The sequence below is a fragment of the Balaenoptera musculus genome, chromosome 18 (genome assembly GCF_009873245.2).
Source record: "Balaenoptera musculus isolate JJ_BM4_2016_0621 chromosome 18, mBalMus1.pri.v3, whole genome shotgun sequence".
NCBI lineage: Eukaryota > Metazoa > Chordata > Mammalia > Artiodactyla > Balaenopteridae > Balaenoptera > Balaenoptera musculus.
This window is the reverse complement of record NC_045802.1, coordinates 58,511,295-58,534,520: the sequence shown is the minus strand read 5'-3', so window position 1 is coordinate 58,534,520 and position 23,226 is coordinate 58,511,295.

The following is a 23,226-nucleotide window of genomic DNA, read 5'->3' as shown; positions in this document are numbered from 1 at the left end:
GGAAACTATCCTTATTTTAGAAAGGCCTGCAGTGGGGAGATTAGGTCAGCCATTCTCTGAGTTGAAGGTGAATCTCCAATTCCTCTTTTGATTTTCTTTAGAGATGTCATCGGGCACATGTCCCTTTGCAACTAATGTTACAGTTACTGTCAAATTGATGTGGTGCTACTGGCAAAGGGAGAAGAAACTGCTAAGGTTGGCCTTGAGCCTAAGCAAAAGAAACCTTTAACTCAGCCCAATCTTGCACACCAGGGATTTAGAGTGCATTTTATCAGCAAACTGAAAAGAATATGCCCTGATGTTCTTAATCTGTGAATGTTTATATAGTTTTTAAAAACCTGAACTCATAGGGATGCTTTGATAGAACAAAATTTTGGTTTTATGATCATGAATCTGGTCCAATCCACTAACCACATAAGGATTTATGGTATTATACTATACAAATATATATTTCTGATAGACACATACAAATTCATACATTTTTATAATACAACAATACAGAATCAGCGGTGGGGGGAATTGTGGTGGTGGGATGAATTGGGAGATTGGGATTGACATATATACACTAGTATGTATAAAATAGATAACTAATGAGAACCTGCTGTATAAAAACAAAACAAAACAAACAAAACAGAATCATAACACATATTTACAGACTGAATTTAACTATGTTTTTGAGTATTAGTTTTCAAATTGTTCTTCCCAGATCCTGAATTACTGAATAATATGACCCAAATTAGGTGGGAATTCCCAAGGTTCCGACTAAAGTGGTCTTTTCTTTCCTTAACCCATCCAATGGAATAGTATCACTTGATAGTTTTTATATACTATACTTCTATGGAAGATTTGCTTGAAGAAAATATGCTAGTAATACAAAAAAATTTTAAGTACTCTTTTGAAATAACATTTTTCTAAATAGAATTTTAGTATCACTTAATATATTTTTTAATGCTTTGGACCACAATAAGGCTCTCATATAAATGAGAAATGATTGTAATACACTTAATTCTAAGTAGATGTTTCTTGAATGATATTTTATGTACCTAAACTATCAGATATTCTGACCCTGTTGCCCTCTTATAATGATTCATTAGAATGTTTTCCATAATTCATTAAAAAACTAAGGTTGAAGTTATGTGTAGAAAGCTTGATAGCTTATAAATTTGAGGCAGAAAGTTCTAAGCTTGTTTACATATAAGCACATTATAATTATCCATTTAAAATATTCTGATAACATTCAACTAAAAAAAATGGAAAGCAGTCACTGATAAAATAGATTTCTGTCATTTTCTAAAGTTACTCATGTCTCATTTGTGCTGTCCATCCTTTTCTCTCTGTTAATTACCTTGAGAGACCTTATCCTTTGAGAAGAGTTAATATAACTCAACCCCCTCTATCTGCTTATGTTCCAAACTCTTTCATTTAAAAAAAATTTTTTACAGGAAAAAAATGCAATGGAAGAGATCAAGGAAGGAATGATTGATAACTACCTGTAAAGTTTTAAAAAGTTCAGTGCATAAAAATGATTTTTACAGAATTAAAAAATATAACTATTCATGTAAAAAGGTGTTATCTTTATTACATATCATATAAAGTGTTATCACAAACAAATTCATAAATGGAAAACTGCTGTGCCTTTGTTTTAAAATTAAAAAGATAAATTGCCTGTGCCAGTGATTTAAGTGGAATCATTTCTTGGACTCACACAAAAATATCCTGACATGCTATTGTAGTATCTCAGTATTAAGCAGTTGTAGTTCTTTAGGAACATATTCTTACCTAGGAAGCAGAACAACTCAATAACAAATTTTACTCCCAATTGTCAGAGCATGATTTTCACTATTTCCCAAATTGATTTGTAGGATTTATTGGTTTATTCAACAAATATACATTGAGGCCCTACAAGTTTCAGAGATTGTGATAGAGTAAAGAGCAAAAAGAAACACACTGTGAGCAAAGGACCTGGGCAACATGAGGTCTAATAAACATACAAGCAATACAATAATAATGATTGCTAAACTTCTTGAGTTTTGAAAATGTAAGAAATATTTGGAATAAGATTATATACACTCAGAACCTTAAAATTCAGTACTTAGTCTAAAAGACCAGCTGATACTTTTCCCCTTGTTATTTGACAGTATTTACATACAGGGTTCATTTCTTTATTGCATTTATATATGAGAAAAGGGAGACCTGAAAATGAATATAAATTTAATGATTATTTACAAGCTAAGAAGTGACTCAAGGTAATAGAAAAGACATGGAAGAGCACAAATTGAATGTAGGAAATACACACTTGCAAGCAAACACACACAGTCATATGATGATCAAGTATTCATTAATGGAAGCAAAGATACAGGAAAATACAATATATATACTATGTGTATGTATAAGATATATAATTATATATATACTGTATATAAATTTATGACACTTCCTTCTATGTATCCTAATGTATAAAAATGTTGATATACTTCTTTATCTGCTCTAAATTTATGAAATCAGGCTATTCCTTCCTTTATGTTACTTGATTAATAGTTTATACACATATCGTCATGTTATATGTATATTAGGAACAATGCAAGTGTGTAATAAAATGAAATAAATAAATCAATATATTTGATTGTGTCAGAGTATTGACCAATGTTTAATATTAAAATTCACATATTTAAAATTATGTAATAACAAAGAATTATGCAGTATTTTGTACCATATTTACCACATGAAACTACATTTTATTTATGGAGATCGAGACTGAATGTTAAAAATAAAATTGTTACTAACAAAAAAAACTCAAAAATACATATTCATGTGATAACTAATTTTTCTTTTAATCTTTTCATGTATCTATTTTCTAATAGTTATGTGCATATTTATTTTATAATCAGAAAATATATTAAAATTAAATAAATATATTTATAATTTCAGTAAACTTTTATGGAGTGATAACTGTTTTTCTAGAACTGTATTAAACATTGACCCTGATGAGCTATTATTCTACAAAGTTACATGAATAATACACTTCAGTATATGTTGGAAATACTGCATTAAGGTAAATGTATAAAGAGAACTGGGTAATTAATCTTGTTGAAATTTATTAAGCAGTATCAAATAAAAAACAAATGCATAACTATGTTTTGGAAAGACTTTACTCAAAAGGCTACAATCATCCCCTGATATCTGTGTGGGGATTGGTTCCAGGACCTCCCCACTCCATGTATACCAAAATCCAAGGATGCCTAAGTCCCTTATATAAAATGTCCTAGTCTTTGCACATAATCTATGTGCAAACCTATCCTCCCACACACTTTAAATTATCTCTAGATTACTTATGTTGACCTAAAACAAATATACTGCCAGTTCACTCTCCAGCAAAAATGGGTTTATTAGAGATCAGCAAAGAATTGCAATTTGGGGTGTGCCACCATGGTGAACTCTTTTATAGAGGAGAGGAAGGAAGTTGGGAGAGCTATAGTAAGCAAAGAGTCCATGGCTTTTCATTGGCTGAGTTGTGACAGTCTCTCATTGGCTGAGCTCTTGCTAGGACAGAAGAGGAGTCCTTCTTCTTCTTGTTTGTCTCTGCTATTCTAGTAGGGGGTGAGAGCTACCTCTTCTGGTCTCCCAACTCTATTTAACTGAGGTTTCTGTTTATTAATGTTTTTATGCTTATAATACCTAATACAGTATAAATGTTTTGTAAATAGTTACAAATACAAAGTAAATGCTCTATAAATATTTGTCAACATGGCAAATTCAAATTTTGCTTCTTGCAACTTTCTGGAATTTTTTTTTTTTTTTAATGTTTTCAACGTGTGGTTTGTTGAATCTGCAGATGTGGAACCCACAGATATGGAAGGACAGCTGTTTTGCAATAGGGAGAATTCTCTGATGAAGAGCAAAAGGACTGTTTTAAATAGGGAGACATATGCATCACTAGAAAGAACCAAAAGTTGTGAAGTGGGATGAAAGAGTGGAGAGTAGATAAGTGAGTCTTTTACTCTGAGGCCAGCCTGTTCCAGGAGAGGCTATTAAGGAGGAACTGGGTGCTGGTTCAGATTCAGGGTGGGCCAAAATTCAGGGGCCTGGAGGAAAGAGAGTAACTTAAAGTTTTGTTTTGTTTGATCAGTGGAAACAAGAAGCTTGACTAATCATTTATGAGACAAAGAATGGGAATTCAGAGTGTCTGTATCTGTCCATGTAATAGATAAACAGAGGCCAGTGGCATCTGTGAGTCTTATTTAAATCTTATAGTGAAAGATGGTTGTTTACGGGAAACTGTTTCCAGAACACAAACAGTTTGAGAGGATTTCTTTAACTGTTGCTCTTTTTCATGATCACAGTTTTCAGCCAAAGTTCAATAATGTCAGCAAGCTACTATGATATAATCCCAACTGTGAAAATAAAGAAAAAAAAAATCTTTGGAAACAGTCTACCAGGGAAGGGAGGTATGTTAACAAGTCCTATAATTAGCTAAATGTTATAACAGTTATGGAAATAATAAAATACAATTAGGTAAAAAGATGTGCATAGTTTTCATTTACACTGTTAAAGATTTTTTGAGTTGACCTTAGAGGGAGTTCATGAGGTGGGCAAATAAATTGAAAGATGTACTATGCAAAGTGAATAACATGTACTTAGGAGACACACAGGACTAACTTTAGCATGTTAAGACCGAAAGATGCATATGGGGAGAACTAAGAGACGTGGTTAAGAGAAATAGATAGGGGTCAGATCAAGACCTTGGCAAGTGATTTGAATATATTCCTACAGGCAGTGGAGAACTATTGAGTATAGCTATTCATCTGAAACTTCCTCAATTAGGTCCCTCTTGCCACTTATAAACTTGACTGAAATTTCACTCATCCTTTTCTTTGCTCCATGTTCTTAGAAAAGGAGGGACCTTTGATGTTCACTATATAATATTGAAATGTAATTTGGTCAAACACCTTTGCAGGAGGCCAAGATAACGCTGGAAAAAATATAGCATTTTTACCTTTATTTCACGTGACACCAGATTTCTAGAGGAATATTTAATGCTTCAAATAATTTTTAATAAATAGTGGGACAAGGTTATAGCCACTACAGTAAGCTCATAATTTGATTCTTTAATATTCTCCTTAGATAGGTGAGATCACGTCACTTCTAAAGAGAAAAATTAGTCAGATTTCAAGGAACTGAATTAGAATGCTAGTAAAATCTCAGTGCCAAAGTAAAAATCCGTTGAGCTTCTGGAGTTTGCCCATAGGTAAGATCAACATTTCAGCAATCTTTGACTGTGTCTTTCATACATTTTTATCTCATCAACAAAGATTTAAGATGGCCTTCCTTGCCATTTCTACTCACCCATTCCACAGCTATTTTCCTTCCTGTCATTAGCAGTTGTTCAAACACCCTTCCGACAATTGCTCTCTCTTAACCTTCCTGTCTCATTTTAGTTTTTCCATACTATAACATTTCTTGTTGGAAGGACTTTCTTTTTTTCCTTTTTAATACTGCTATTATGGGCTACAGCAATGGTTCTTAAATTTTAATGTAAGAATCTGTTAAAGAACTAATTTAAATGCAAATTATTGTACTTATCAATAAAGATTCTGAATAAGTTAGTAGTCTTAGGCCAAAGAATGTCTGTTTTTAACAGTCATTACAGATAATTTGAATACAGTGATTTCCACAGCATATTTAGAGAATCATTGTATTGATATAATGGGACAGAAATAGGCTAAAAATCAACCTAGTTAGTTCTAGATATTTCACTTTTAGAATTTGAGGTTGAAAACTTAGCAGATAGTAGAGTTTGATACTGCTTTTTCTGTATATTTTGCTTATGGTGTCCATGGGGCGTTATGTTTTAGGGACAAATTTGTGTAATCTTGTTTTTCTAGTTACCAGATAATCAGTATTTCTAGGGCTGGATTGTTATTGCTCTGGTTGTTACTTTTTTCAGTGACTGAATCTGGGAAATTGACACTTGGGAGTTAAATATCCTATATAGAATAATAGGACATGTGACACCACCTTTGTAGAAATTACATTTGTATCATCATTGAATGTTTTGTGTTTAGCAATTTGACATCAAATACATTTTTCAAAGCAAAAGATGATCTACTTAAGACTTAAGGTAGTAATAAATTGTGTATTTTTCTTATTTTTATCTCTATTTTTATTTTCCCCTCCCTTCCTTCCTTCCTTCCTTCTGTTTTATTTTCTTTCTTTCTTTCTTTCTCAGCCATCTACCACAGTGACTATCACTGCATGGGTGATCTGTATCTGTGAATGAATAATTAAATAAATAAATGACACAATGTCATAATTTCACATACTTAGTTAAATTATATTTTAACTCACTAAAGGGGAATAACATTAAAATACTTTTTACTGATTATTACTGTACTGGGTTGAATATTGTCCCCTAAAAATTCATGTCTCTAGAACTTGTGAATGAGACCTTATTTGGAAACATCGTTTCTGCAGATGTAATCAAGTTAAAATGAGGTTATATTGGATTAAGGGGGACTTAAATCTGTTATGACAGGTGTCCTTATAAAAAGAAAGAAATTTGGACCCAAACACATACACACACACACACACACACACACACAACACAGACGGAAAACAGCCATGTGAAGATGGAGACAGAAATTGAAATAATAATACTACAAGTTAAGGAATGCCAAGGATAGCCTGTAGCCAAGAGAAGCTAGGAAAGAAGCATGGAAATTATATATATATATATATATGTATATATATATATATATATATATATACATATATATATATGTATGTATATATATATGTATAATTGACTTACAATATTATATTGGTTTCAGGTATACAGGATTGTCGTTCAATATTTTTATACATTACAAAATAATCACCACAATAGGTCTAGTTACTGTCTGTCACCATACATAGTTATTGCAGTATTTTTGACTATATTCCTTATGCTGTACATTTCATTCCCATGACTTATTTATATTATAACTGGAATTTTGTATCTCTTGATCTCCCTTACCTATTTCACTCATCCCCCAAACTCCTTCCAGTCTGGCAACCACCTGTTTGTTCTCTGTATGAGTCTGTTTGTTTTGTTATGTTGTTTTCATTTAAAAAAAAATTTTAGTTGCCACATATAAGTAAAATTATATAGTATTTGTTTTTCTCTGTCTGACTTATTTCACTTAGCATAATACCCACCCTGTCCATCCACGTTGTTGCAAATGGCAAGATTTCATTCTTTTTTATGACTGAGTAATAGTCCATTGTGTATGTATACCATATAGTGTTTACCCATTCATCTAATGAGCATTTAGGTTGCTTCCATATCTTGGCTATTGTGAATAATGCTGCAATAAATATAGGGGTGTATATATCTTTTTGAATTAGTCTTTTTGTTTCTTCAGAAAAATACCCAGTAGTGGAATGAAGCATGGAAAATATTATTCTCTGGATTCTCAGAGAGAGTATGGCCTTTGCTGATACCTTGATTTTGGTCTTCTAGCTTCCACAACAGTAACAAAATAAATTTCTCTTGTTATAGGCCACCCCTTTGCAGTACTTTGTTACAGCAGAACTAGAAAACTAATACAATGCCAAACCATTTTCAAAAAGTAAACATAAAAAAATATTACATTCTTAATTCAATTTTCTCTTTATTTTTGTGTTTCTAAGTAACTAAATATGCATTTCAAATATCTTCTTCCTATATATTATTCTCTCAGTCTTTACATCTGACTCTTAAAATCTTTGTCATATACAATATCCCTGTTATTGAGTTCAAGCTCATATTGCTTGCTGAAAAACAGGTCAGCCAATAAATCGAGAGACCTCATGTTGGGGCAAAGAATATAGTAAGTCCTCTATATACGAACCTTCAAGTTGTGAACTTTCAAAGATGTGAACATGCGTTTGCATATCCAATCACGTAAGTTAGTTCATGTGTCTGCAAGATTACTGTACTGTAAGATTAAAAATGTTTTCTTTATTTTTTGTGTTTGTTTTTCATGTATTATTTGTGTGAAAAGTATTATAAACCTATTACAGTGCAGTACTATATAGCTGACTGTGTTAGTGTACCTAGGCTAACTTTGTTGGACTTAGGAACAAATTGGACTTACATACGTGCTCTCGGAACAGAACTTGTTCGTGTGTAGGGGACTTACCATAATGACTTTATTCAGAAAGCCAGCCAACTGAGAATATGGCGGACTAGTGTCCCAAAGAACCATCTTCCCTGAATTCAGAATTCAGAATTCAGGCTTCATTTATTCTAAAATGGGAGGGCGCGTGGCTGGTTGTTGCAGACTTCTTGGTGCTGGCCAGACCCCAGAGGGGATGTGACTATCCTCTGTTCTTGCAGCTCTCCACTAGGTCCGGTCATAATGTTTTTGTAAACTTTCAACAAGACAAATGTTATTTTCTGTCCTGCAAGTTTTTATCTCTATATGAATGAAAAGTGTTATGCTTTTAAAGGTCAAGCCTGTGAGGCACAGCCTGGAAAAAGAGCTATTATGTATATTTCAGGCTTTTAGGCAACACCCTTTTACTGTTTAAGGAGACAAAGGTGCAGGGCAAGCATGACCAAGCACAGGTAACAGAGCACAAAGGTTACAGATAAAGGAATAGATCCAATGTGAAGTCGGGTTTGTTCTTCCCTGGTACATTCCCGCATACTATATTACTTCTATAGAGGTATAATTTTGTAGAAATTTTATTTTAGCTTTATATTAAAATATTTGGTTAATAATCTAAGAAATAGTATATGTAAATTGTACATAGAATATGAAGTCCTACTCTTGGAACCTCTGGAAAAACACCGTCATTCCAGTGAATAAAGAAGGACCAGTCTTAAGAAGAGGAGAATTGATCCACCCTGTTTCATCAAAAGTGTCAGACCAACACCAATGACAGATTGGCATGGGAAACAGATTACTGATAAGCTCAACAAATGTTTTTATCTTCTTTAGACTAGTATGCCATTTCTTTAAAATTTTAATTATAAGAATGTTAGAATTGCTCACTAGAAAATCAAGCTACAGTTTAATAGATTTGAAAAAAGAAAAGTTCATGATTTACAGGTGGTGTGAGATTAGGCTAAGCGTTTTCTAAAATGGTTCGTGCAGCTCACACTGAGTTCCAAAGACAATACACTTAGTATTAATTTTAACTATATGTTTGAAGCCAGTTATTTTGAACCTCTTGTTGATAGTGCCCCTTTGTGGGATTTGAAATAGTGTAGAATAACTCATGCTGCATTGTACCCACATGGCTTCCTACTTGAGAATTAATTGTTAACATTTTCCTTGTCCTTATGTGCATTATGCTCTAAACATAAGGACTTTTTATAATTAAGGGAAATTGCTAGTACCCTGGCCAGCAGAGTAAATGAAAACTTGTTTTAACAATACTATAAAGCCCTGTATTTGTGCAGGAAATTACAATAATGTCCTAAAACACAATGTCAAGTTTTATTTCTATAATAATGATTTTTTTGGAGCTAATGCTTATTCAAGGAGAGCAAAACTGTGTGAATGTAATAGGCAATGAGGTTATAGCTTTATCACTTCCAGGAATCTTTTTATACATGTGATAAAGAATATTATTCAATTACTCTTCAAATAAAGTAGGTAATTATCAAAGTTTCAGTGAATTTCAATATGCTTTCCAATTAGTCTTAATTTCCCAGGTATCAGGGGTAGGTTTAGGGGGAAGAGAAAAAATAAAGCAAGAATGAGAAAATATCTAAGTTATATTTTCCAAAAAATTAGCTAGATAGAAAAAAATAGCATGGTTAGAGTTAAATATAATATAACCATGTCAATAATTACATTAAATGTAATTCAACAACACACCACCATTAAAATACAAACTCAGACTGCATTTTTTAAAAACAAGAATTTTTTTACTGAAAAAGAATTCTAGGTTGACAACTTTGGTTTTGTTGTCTTTTTGTTTTGTTTTGTATCAGCTCCTTAAGATGATTATTTCAGTGTTTTCTGGTTTATATAGTTTTGTATGGGAAGTTCTTTTCTTGTTATTTTTAACTCGATTTATATTTTCATTCCTCTACTTTTAAGAGGTGATCTTTATCATTGGTTATCAGCCTTTTTTGTGATTCTCCATTCAGTGATTTTCTTTATGTTTAACCTACTTGAAAATTAGTCTCATCTTTTTGAGGATTATTTTAGATTTTGTTAGATATGTAGTGTTTACTTGTGTGTAGTGTTTACTTTTGATCTAGTTTAGCTCTAATACTATGGTGAGAGCTTTCTGTGGTTTCTACTGAATTGTGGATCCCCTGCTGATTGCTGGGGGTGTTCACTGTGCCTTTCCAATCAGATTATTTTGAGCACAATTATCTTTTAGCCTTTTATGAGTTCCAGGGATACTCATCTCACAGTCCCTGGATACTTGTTCTTATGCCAATAGTTTTTTTCCCAATCGTTGTTTTTTTTTTTTTAGCCTCATGCAAAGAGTAGGCAAGCATGGGAGCAGCCCAAAACTCAAGGGAAGGCTCTTACTTACTTATGAATCTTTTCCTCTGCTTAGCTGCCTCTTCTCCAGTACTTTGTTCTGCAATGTTTAAACATCTTAGTAACTCCAACTCTGATCTTAGCTTAACAAGGCTGACATATTCTATATGCTGTTATTGTCCTCATATACATGCTGTAATTTAGAAAATGTGTCCAGGCAGAGAGTTAGGATAATCATGGAGCTCATCTCATTTACAACTTGTCTCACAGATCATGATCCTGAACTGCCTGCTCTTCAACATCAAAAACCATTTATTTTGTGCTCCTCCTCCCAGTTATTTAGTTGTTTATGATAAAAAGATAGTCTTGTACTTATTACAACCTCAGGACTGGAGGTATAACTTGGTTGTAGAGTTTTAATTATGAAAACCTATTTCTAAATTTTAGATTTATTAGTTTTATTGCATTATTTAAATCACCAAAGCTATTTGTTTTAAACACCAGGTGTAAGAATATATAATTGTGAACTCCTTCCTGTTTTAAATCCCACAGGTTAATGAACTTGACTTAAGTCATGTAACTACAAAGTTTCAATATACAAACAACTTGACTCAAGTGCATGCACTCAATCATTTTGGTATTTATCTGTCTTCCATGATATTGTGATAATTAATTTTATGTACCTAATTGACTGGGCCACTGGGGGCCCAGATAGTCGGTTAAACATTATTTCTGAGTGTGTCTGTACTGGCGTTTCTGGTTGAGACTCGGTTGACTAAGCATATTGATCTTCCCAATGTGGGTAAGCCTCGTCCAATCTGTTAAAGACCTGAAATAAATAAAAGGCTGAGTAAGAAAGAATACTTTCTTCCTGACTGTCTGTGAGTAGGGACATAGGTCTTCATCTGTCTCCATACTTGGACTTGGACTACACCATCATCTCTCCTGGTTCTCAGGCCCTTGGACTAAGACTGGGACTTACACCACCTGTTTTCAGGCCTTTGAACTCAGATTGGAGCTGTACCATTCATTCTCGTATGTCTCCAGCTTAAAAGCTGCACATCTTGGATTTTTCAGTCTCCATCTTTGCAGAAGCCAATTCCTCACTTTAAATCTCTCTCTCTCTCTCTCTTTCTCTCTCTATATATACATACATGTTTATAAAAGCAGACACTTCCTCATTAATGGGTCTAAATACCTTAAATTTCCAAATTTAGTAGTCATTTGTATATTACAGTAAAACATACTTTCAGGCATATTTTGTTATGCTGCATGTAATTTACCCCTGGTAATAAACCAGAGGTATATGTACCAGTCATAATTTATTCAGTATGATTCACATGTCCTTTGTACATATTCCTATTTATTTATTTTTACCAATTATATTAATTAAGAATTGTTATATGTTAATAAAAAATGTAGACTGTTTAAAAGGAGCTAATAAGTCTGGAAAAATATTGCCTGGAGCTGGTCATTTAATACCTCAAGATGTGCAAATACATAGGTCCATGAAGATAGAAACCACATCTGTGTTTTTCAAAGGTGTATTTTCATTATCTGGCCTGGGATCTGGAACATCATGTGTCCACTTAGTGCTTATTGAATGACTGAAGTTCACAAAATGCATTCCATGCACTCTTTATTGTATTGGGCATTACAATAAACATTTTATTTGTTAAAAAAAAGGATTAAGGTTTACTCTTCTTTGTATACAATTATAAGGTATTATTTGGAATAAAATGTGGTTAAATATTTGAAAATTATGATAGAAGAATAAACTGACACATAGAATTGTGGCTGAATTCAATTTCTAATTAGGCTGATGTCTCCATTCCATGTTCATTAGGAAAGGAGGGAGAAAAATTAGCCTAGCTCTAAAGGGATAATATTTAAAGATAAATGTTTGAAGGTAAACACTGGATAAATTATATATAAAAATGGTTTGATGGCTTAAACTTGCACATGATCAATGTTTTCACTTCTAAACAATGGGTCATTTTTTCCTGTCTTTTCAAAATGGCAGACCATTTCACTCTTGTCATTTTTTCTGTGGACTTGTTCCTGTCACTGCTCTACTTTTTATATTGACATCATATCAAATAATTTTAGTTTTCCTATTATGCAAGATTTTATGATTTATTACTCCATCTGTGTTTTTAATACAATATTTAGTTATCAAAATAAGAATAAATAATATTTTGTATATGTTAAAATCAACACATACACAAAATAAAACATTCTGCGAGAACAGAAACTATATTTTCTTCTTTTATATACATATATACATATATTCCCAAAGAATAGACTTGTCTGCCTACAACAGTCATACTATATTTATCATTAAGTGACAGATAATTAGGTTCATTCTTTGTGAAAGTCAATCCTCAGTGTTTATCTAAATCAAGTTTAATCCCCAAAAAATTATTTAAAAATTATAACCAGAAAAGGTATATAGAATTTTAATTTTGAGAAGAGAATATTGGAAGCAACATTACAGATGTTAGAGGAGACACATGACGTTAATAATAAACAGAAGATGTACTGGGCATGTAATTACTTCCAAGTGTCTGTCATCTTATTTACTCCTCATAATAGATGAAGTAGTTATTATTATTGCCTCTGCTTTTCAAATGAGGTAATTGAGGACTAGAGAAGTTAAAATCTTGCTAATAATCACACAATTAGTAAATGACATAGCCAGGACTGAAATTCAATTTGGCAAGACTCCAGATTTTGCAGTCATTGCCACTGTGGGAAAAGTTAACATAAGTAGCTTTAGCCTATAAATGATCAGACAGAGAGTAGAAATCGTCTTACATGCATATTTTAAATAGGTTCTAAGATACTGTAGAAATAGCAAAATGTTAAAAAAAATTACAAAATTTTTTTTCTACAAACACAAATTTAAAAGCTGAGGTACCTGAATTCAAATACAATCTTACACACACAAAGAGTACAAGTGCTCTAACAGAAATTCTAGAACTGAATGGCACCTCTATTTTATAAATTCCTCAACTCATTTATGTCAGGACACTTAACCGTATTTTCTATTATCTTTCAAGTCAACTTTGAAAAACAATTTGTGAGACTCTTCAAAATGAAGAGAATGTGCCCCAATGATAAGGGCATATTTTTCTTCTTGTTTATGCCCTAACTTCTGTCTGATAATGACTCACATGCAAAGCTGGCTTCGTGTAAAAGTTTAATGTTTTCTTTTTCAATTTATAGCTAGAAATTCATGAGCTTTAAAAAAACTTAGATTCTAAATTTTCCAAGCCTATGTGATTATTTGCAGTTTGAATTCTTTTACAGATATATAAGTGTATGTATTTGAAAATTTATTCAGAAAATTAACAGAATCTTAGTAAATAATTATCACTATTTTTACTGTATGAGGCATGTTGCAACATCCCTTATATGGTGAAGGATAAGTGGGATCTCCTACAACCGAGAAAGAGGCATATTGCCAATAGGCCCAGAATCAGAGTTAGAGATAGTTGTAGATTTGTAAAAAAAAGTCCAAGTGTGAGAAACATGAAACTTGTGAGGTTATCAAGCTCAGCTTTCTGAATGATGTGACACTTTTATTTGAGTTCTCCAGAGAAACAGAATCAATTATACATATATATGTGTGTTTGTGTGTATGTGTTTGTGTGTGTATATATATATATATATACATATATATATATATATATATATATATATACACATACATATATATGAACAGATTTATTATGAAAATATGGCTCATGTGATTAGGTCACTGAGAAGTCCCATGATCTGCTGTCTTCAAACTGGAGACCCAGGAAAGCCATTGGCATCATTCCAGTCCAAGTCAGAAGACCTGAGATCCAGGGGAGCCAAAAGTGTAAATCCCAGTCCAAGGACAGGGGAAGATCCATGTTCTAGCTCAATCAAGCAGGCAGGAGGGAAGAGGGGGCAAATTCCTCTTTCTTCCATATTTTGGTTCTATTTCCGACCTCAACAGATTGGATGATGCCCACTCACACTGAGGAGGGCAATCTATTTTACTGAGTCCACTAATTCAAATGCTAATCTCATCCGGAAACACCTTTACAGACACATCCAGAAATAATGTTTAACCTGGGCACTCCTGAACTATTCAAGTTTAGACATAAAAGGAAGCATCACAACACTGGAAATGAATTAGATAATCATAGGAATTAGCCAGCTGAAGTAGGGAGAAACATCTTCTGGGAAAAAGAGAGTAAGCAAAGGCCCAGCGAAGTTCTTAGTATTTTCTGACACAGTAAATAAATAAATGAATTTTGCACAAAACAACATAGTTTGTCTGGAAACTATAAGAAATCTAGTGTGCTGGGTCGTAAAGTGTCAGGGAGGATAAAAGATGAGTTTTGCAAAATGGACAGGACTCAAATGATGTAGGGTCTTGAATGTCTTCTTAGAGGAGTTTTATCTTTATCCTATGATTGATGGCTAGTTATTTAAGAAAGTGATGAGGGATTGTCCCATATATATTTCCTGGGATAATGCTGTAGAGACATAAAGCAATTAGAATGCAAGGAATGCTGGGTCTCTGAATGCATGGAGGATATTGCAAGAAAAAAAAGGAAGCAAAGATAAATGATAAATTCTTAACTTGTAAAATAAGGTATATATGGTAATACCATCACCAGAAGGGAGAACTCTGTAGTAGTCAGTTTAATTGGAAAAGTAAAACATATTCCAGGTAGAAATAACAGCAGGAAGTTAGATATGTAAGTAAGAGACTCAAATCTGCAATGATTATGTAAATCTATAAATGTGAGATTCTGAAGCATCTTTGCAGTTATTATATTGGCTAGGTGTTGAAGTCAAGGTGGAACAATAATGGGAAAAATAAATTTGAGGAACAGAGTTCTAAGTAACTTAGAAAATGATTGAAGGACTATTTTGTTCAGTAATCAAATATTCCAGGCATGTGAGGTAATTTTGGAAATGAATAACCTTCATTTTCCTGTTTTTCCCAAGTCATCAGTCAACTTGCTTATTTTCAGGGAGCCAGTGGTGATAACTAACACCAAGGCCTTATACAGGGTGAGGACTGTGCTGGTTGAGATAATGCCTCTGGGTAGTATTTCACTGAGAATATCTAACATATTTTTGGGGAATTGATTGTTAGGCCCTTAATTACAATGAGAGATGCCAGGAGGTTATAGAGATCAGGTTAAATAGAACTGAATGTTCACAAATCTTAAAACCACTTCAGGACTGATAAAAATAGAACAAGTATAAAGATAGACAATTGGTTGTTTTAGTGGATCTTTACATCTTTTTCCATAAAAACCATATAGATCCAAACAGATCCTTTACACAGCCAGGGAGAGTATAAGAATGTGATTGTAAGAAAAGGGGATACACAGAAAAAAAACTAATTTAAGTCGTTCAATTACCCATGTTTGACTACATTCTGCTCTGCATACCAAATGTCTCTTGGCTTTTCAGTGTTAAAGCTGGACTAAGGGAGAGCTTTGGCAGCCTATCATTGTCTTAGTGTAATCAGGCACTTAGCAACCCTGACATTGGATGCTGGCATTCTTTGTTTGGAAACAGCAGTTGATTCCACAATGAACTAGTTGATTGCTAATTTAGTGCACTAATGTGGAGAAGCAGGGGGCCTCCATACTGCACCTGAATCCAGATGTCAGTTTGCTACCAAAATATGTTATTTAAAGATTATTTTCACTCATTTGTTGGTTGTATAGAGATTTTATAGTGTGTATTTTCTCAGACCCTTCGGCTCTTAACGTTCTCAATAGTGATAAAGAATGGTCATAATTACTTCTATAGATCTTCCCTGAACTGCACAAATATTAGAAAAATGAGCATATTACTTATTGATAGAATTAAAGACATGAATGTAAGTAATTAAACTAACAACACTTTTACAATGAGATGTAAAGGAGTATATAAGCTAAAAAGTTTAACGTTTAAAGCAGTCATTTATTTTTTAAGATTTTGTAATTTTTCAAAATCTATTATATGTATTCAGCAAAATTTTGCATATTAAGAAATATTTTGGTAACTCCAATACTTAAACTGTAATATATTTATTTCAATAATAGCTATATAAACATTTTCACAGATCAGTGAAAATTAAATATAATCTCAACTAAACTTTTCTAGAGGAAGAAAAAGAAAAAGAAACAGTAATTTAATATATCATTTATACTTATAAATCAGTCATAAAAGTATTATCGTTACTGGACAGACTCAAAGAAAATAAAATGATTTAATGCTTAAGAGACAAAATGAAGCCAAGTTGCAAATGGTATAATTAAAATAAAAGGATGTAATTAAAATATCCAAAGTATATATATATATATTTTTAAAGATTTATTTATTGATTGAGTGATTGCTATGTTGGGTCTTCGTTTCCGTGCTAGGGCCTTCTCCAGTTGCGGCAAGCGGGGGCCACTCTTCATCGCGGTGCGCGGGCCTCTCACTATCGCGGCCTCTTTTGTTGCGGAGCATAGGCTCCAGACACGCAGGCTCAGTAATTGTGGCTCACGGGCCCAGCCGCTCCGCGGCATGTGGGATCCTCCCAGACCAGGGCTCGAACCCGTGTCCCCTGCATCGGCAGGCAGACTCCCAACCACTGCGCCACCAGGGAAGCCCCTCCAAAGTATATTTTTAAAGATAAGATGTGCATACAAATGAAATAATTTGAAAATAGTATAAAACAAAATTATAGGATTACATTATATAATGAACCATGCATGAGTTGTTAATCAAAAGAGACTAAACTTTTTTTTTTACTGACTTATTTGTTAAGGCTGTACATTCTGCAAGAGATTAACAGAAAATATCATCAAAACCCTTTGGTAGAGAAAAATCTGCAAGAGTGCACTGTGTAAATTAGATGAAGTTATGCATATTTAACTGAAAGAAAATATGGCATTTCAGTTTGATTCAAGTCCTGTTAAACTAAATATGGAGAAAAAGATATATAAATATGTGTGTATTATATGTGTCTATATATCTTTTATGATATATATACATTTATAAAATGTATGTAGACATTTTTCCTTGTTAACTTCTTCAGTTGAATAATAAAAAGATAAAGATTGATTTAATTATAAAATAGTGTGGTTTTAAAATATCAAATCATGAATTTTTAATATTCTATGTATTCAAAAGTGATAGAATTTGTTATTTGCTACAGTGCAGCAAAGTGATCAAAGTGCAGAAAAGTGATGTAAAAAATTAGATATTCTAATTTATAAAATGCTACATAATGGCATTTCAAAATCCATTTCCCCCTTGAGTTTTTTTTTTGATAAACTTATTTATTTATTTAGGCTGCATTGGGTCTTCGTTGCTGCCTGCGGGCTTTCTCTAGTGTGGCAAGCAGGGGCTATTCTTTGTTGTAGGTTGCAGAGCACGGGCTCTAGGTGCGTGGGCTTCAGTAGTTGTGGCTCACGGGCTCTAGAGCACAGGCTCAGTAGTTGTGGCTCACGGGTTTAGTTGCTCCGCGGTATGTGGGATCTTCCTGGACCAGGGCTCGAACCCGTGTCCCCTGCATTGGCAGGCAGATTCTCAACCAATGAGCCACCAGGGAAGCCCACCCACTTGAGTTTTAATTGGAAATTTGTTATCCTTTGGGAAGCGTTTATTGAGTGGAAAGAAGCAAAGTATGTGGTTGTCTGTATTTCCCCTGCTGGCCAAGTTTAGAACCTTGGTGTGTTGAATAGGACTAATGTGCTCCAAGGAGACTCTACCTGCTAATTAGAAGGTGGTTCCCAGAAACCTTTGCAAGTCTTGGGTATTCTGTGAAGGTTACTATCTTGGCATCCTCTACTTTGAGCAGAACTTCTGATAGATCTATAAACAATACGTTGAATGAATGAATGATCACTTCTTCTACTTGTAAATTTCTTTAACAAGCCCTGACTGTTTGGAGGCACAAAATCTGCACACCTTCCTATCTGGGAGAGGAAGAGCAACTTGTAAGCTTGATACCAAATTAATCTCAAAACTAGAAGATCAGGAAAAAATCGTGCACAACTGACTTTTTAGTATGTCATGCAGATTTCTGTGTCTCCTTTCTTATTTCAATCAACTCTTGATGTGCCATGTGTCCCTGGAACATCTACACTATAGATAGCAATGCTTTCATTAACTCAGCTTTTTCTGCCACAAGTCACATCAGAAAGAGTTGAATTTCATTTCTTAGAAGCAAGATTCACTACCTGAATTCTTACATAACTTTTATATGTGTGTTAGCAGACAATCTCTAATTCAATACATTCATTATTTAGACAGATTATCTGACTGTATTGTAAATGTGCATTAAAAAAGAATACTGTACATGGAACTCCCTCACCAAAGTTACTGAATAATAAACTACAAAAATTATGTAATCATATGTCTAAAATACACTACCTTTCTTAAATAGACTTTTCTTTATGTCCTCAAAGTATTTTGTTTACCTTTTCTTTTTATAATATTTGATGCATGTGGTTACATTTCTCACTTTTCATTATTAATATTTTTTCTTTATCTCCAAAATGTGTTTAATATTTTTAAGTGCTCAATAAATATTTTTTAATTTGTAAAGACACGTGACCTTTATGTCCATCTATTTTCTGTGTTTACTTATTGTTTTTATCCATTGGAATTTTCCCTTGGATGTTCATCAAAATCCATCCCATTCCTAGCAAGCATGCTCTCCAAGAATGCTATAGTCCATGACACAAACCACAATATAATTCATTCATTCATTTTCATCTGAGCTCTGTCATTTTCCAATTTTTTTCTTATTTCTGGGGACATCTTTCTTATTATTTCATGTATTTAATATAAATCTAAATTGGATGGAAGCCTGATAATATGAATTTATTTTATTTTCTTTGATCATAACTCTATATAATACTTATTAAATCCAAAAATTTTGTTTAAATATATATTAACCTTATGAAATTCACTAATTTTTTGATTCTTCAGCCAAAATCAAGGCAAAAAAAGAAATATTTGTCTAAAAAAGACATCTTAATACTATGTTTGGTAACCTCATGATTAGTTGTTACTTATAGCTGTTGACAATATGGTATTGCTTAAATCAAAGGCTCAGATAAGTTATTTATAGTAATTTTGGAATTCAAAGTAACATACAGATAACGAAGCTGTACACAGCTAGTTAAATAGTAAAAACTACTCATTAGAAGTGAGAAAAGCAGCCGCATAGCACAGGGAGATCAGCTCAGTGCTCAGTGCTTTGTGACCTCCTAGAGGGGTGGGATGGAGAGGGTGGGAGGGAGACGCAAGGGGGAGGAGATATGGAGATATATGTATACGTATAGCTGATACAATTTGTTATAAAGCAGAAACTAACACACCATTGTAAAGCAATTATATGCCAATAAAGTTGTTAAAAAAAAAGAAAATTTATTTGAAACTAAATTAGTAGACTGTTAAATGGAATCTGTGATGGTTTATGTTTGTGTCAACTTGGAGGTTCTTTTGGATTGAGATTCACATTTAACTCCGTCCAATTTGAGTAGAGCAGATTGTTTTCCATAATGTGAGTGAGCCTCATCCAATCAGCTGAAGGACTGAATAGAACAAAAAATCAGCCTCCCTGAGCAAGAGGGAACTCTCCAGAAAACTACCTTCAGACATCATCTGCACCATCTCCTCTCTTGGGTCTCAAACCTGCTGGCCGACACTACAGAGTTGGAATTACTAGTCCCCATAATCATGTGAGTCAATTCCTTATAATATATCGTATATATGTAAACATATATAAATATGTACATATGTAATATATACATAAAATATATATCTGAAGATATTTATAATTCATATGTATCTCTTACTAGTTCTTCTTAAAAAAAACCAATTGGTACTGTTTCTCGGGAGAACCCTGACTAAAACAGACTCCTTACTTATTTTTCTACCAGTATAAATTAACATTGAAATTCTCAGTAAATTTACTAAATTTCTTTTCAGTCATTTATGTAGGCTTGCATAAAATTTATCTCTGTCCTGCACGTAAGATTTCAATATACTTATGAGAGTAAGCACATTGGCAGAAGCTTTCATTCATAAGGATTGCCAAATTCGAGTTCCTGGATCCCAGCCAGATCCTAAGCAATGAGGCAATGCATTGTAACACAGCGCCGCTGGGGAAGACATCCAGGAAGACCGATGACAGCAGGATGACAGCTGCGATATGGTGAGGTGAGGAGGGAAACCACCAGCGCACAGCGTGCAGGAGAAATGCTGCAAGCACTCACGGAGGCACAACTCCACACAACATGCCACAGCAATGGGGTGCAGAGAAACAGCAGTGGACCGACTGTCTTAGGCAACAGTAATTGTAAATGGGTGACTCATGTGTAGTAAAGTCATCAGTTACTCCATGGGGAGAAGGAAAGTGACACTGCATAAAAGAATTGCCTCTCTTAGAAAATAAAGGTTTGACATTTATGAAGTGTGTAAAGGGAATCAGTGGTCCTTAAAGCACATTTATACAAATAAACAGCATTTGCACTTTTTTTTTTAAATGCAAAGATCAGTGTAGCACAAACAAATAATATTTGTTATTGGGGTGGAACAAGCACTTTTAGTACTATTTTTTACAAACGAAATTGGAGAGGTATGCATTTTACAAGTATAATAATGGGGAGGGACTTCCCTGGTGGCACAGTGGTTAAGAATCCGTCTGCCAATGCAGGGGACAAGGGTTCAACCCCTGGTCCGGGAAGATCCCACATGCCGCGGAGCAGCTAAGCCCGTGCGCCACAACTACTGAGCCTGCGCACCTAGAGCCTGTGAGCCACAACAAGAGAAGCCACTGCAATGAGAAGCCCGCGCACTGCAACGAGGAGTGGCCCCCGCTCGCCGCAACTAGAGAAAGCCCATGCAGCAACGAGGACACAACACAGCCAAAAATAAATAAAATAAATAAATTTAAAAAAAAAATAATGCGTAAAAATACTTAAAGAAATCCTAATTTAATTGCATGAGCTGTACAACAGGATACTTGGTGTTATTTACATTCTTAAATACTTTTCAACTATTTCTCTTTTACTTTGACCTTGCTTCTCTATTCAACTTTAGGTGGTAGTAGCTAGATTTATTGAATTGTATGATTTGCAGCTTTCAAAAATTATCTAACACCAGTGCCCATTAATATGTTTTTTGGAACTATAGACTATTAATTAAAGAAACTCATATAAACGATAGTATGATAAATGTTTGTATGACATAATGTATGAATGTTAACTCTTTTTTTAGTCTCTTTGTGATGTGAGAGTTGCTGAGTAACAAGGATGTTTCCCATGGAAAATGCCCTAAAACATATTATTTTTAGTTCACTTAATTCAGTGGCTTAAAGAATTCAAGATACTCTTGGGTTCCTAAAAGTATTTTCCCAGTCCCTTCAGTGATATTAATGATTTAGGCAAATTTGTGACAATTTTAATTCAGAAAATATCAAAATTTAATAGAAATTTATTTTTTGTCTTTTCTTTTATAAGAAGAACTGAGGTTCCAAAGTTTAGTGGATTTTCCCATATTATTTAACTTGACAAATGTTACACTGCAAAAGTGCCATTGCTTTTCATGACCTCTAACTTCTTTTTTTCTTCTCAACATGAAAATAACCTCTTTTCCTACATTTTAAACACTTATATATAATTTATTTTCTTGGGACATGTTTGTGTACTTATTATAATTAAAATACAGGACATGGAGGGCTAAAGGGTAACTGGAAATTATGGCTGTAATCCTTATGGGTTCATGATATTGTGGGGGGAAAGTAAATATAAATGATCTCGTTAAAATACAGGGACATGTGATAGAACAAAGTTTTATTGAAGTTAAGAAATAGGAAAACAGCGTTTCCAACTGAGCTTTTCAGGGTTTGCTTCACAGAGAAGGTAAAAATTGCCTCAGGATGCAGGAGTTGGTAGAATCTTAACAAGAAGGGATTATAACAGGTATTTATCCTTTATTCATCCTCTATATATAATGAGGAAAACATTAATATGTCAAGAAGTGACATGAGAATTGTTATTATATTTTGAGAAAATACTTTTAAAAACTTCCTAAGGTAGAAAGTGAAATTATGAGGACACAGAGTCAGCAGGATTCAAAGTAATTCACCATGATGGAAGAAAAAGATAATTTGTGGGTTGATCCTGATAAGAGAGCCGCTGTGAGAAGCCAGGGATATCTCATAGTAATAATATCACAGAGTAAATTTTTAGAACGTATTTGAAGAGGATTTCTTGGCTTCAATAAAAACTTTTCCTCATAAATGCTCCTCATTTTCAGTAAATGAATTCTTATATTTTGTTTGTCATCCATTTTGTCTGGAAACTGGATTGACTTATTTCATTGAAGGTAAAGTATGTTCAAAATCGGAATCCAGTCTTCAGGGGAAACTATTTTTATGGCATTTTCCAGTGAATTCAAAGACATTTGAAGACAGCTTTGACTTGTACAGTTCAAAGAATAGAGGTCCGAACAGCTATTATAGAAATATTTCTCCAGATGCTGAAAGAATGGCTGAAGTCTGAATATGCATGTGTGAAAAAGCTTATATTTTAATAACTTTAAAAATAAAATGGTATATTGTTAATAATCGTAAACTCTTGATATGTAGAGATAGTTCAGGTTGTGTCAAAATCAACTGTCTTCATGTGATAAAGTATCAGTAGAAAAGTAATGTGTTCTGCATAAATATGAGGAAAGAATTTCAAAATTATCATTGACACACACAATAATA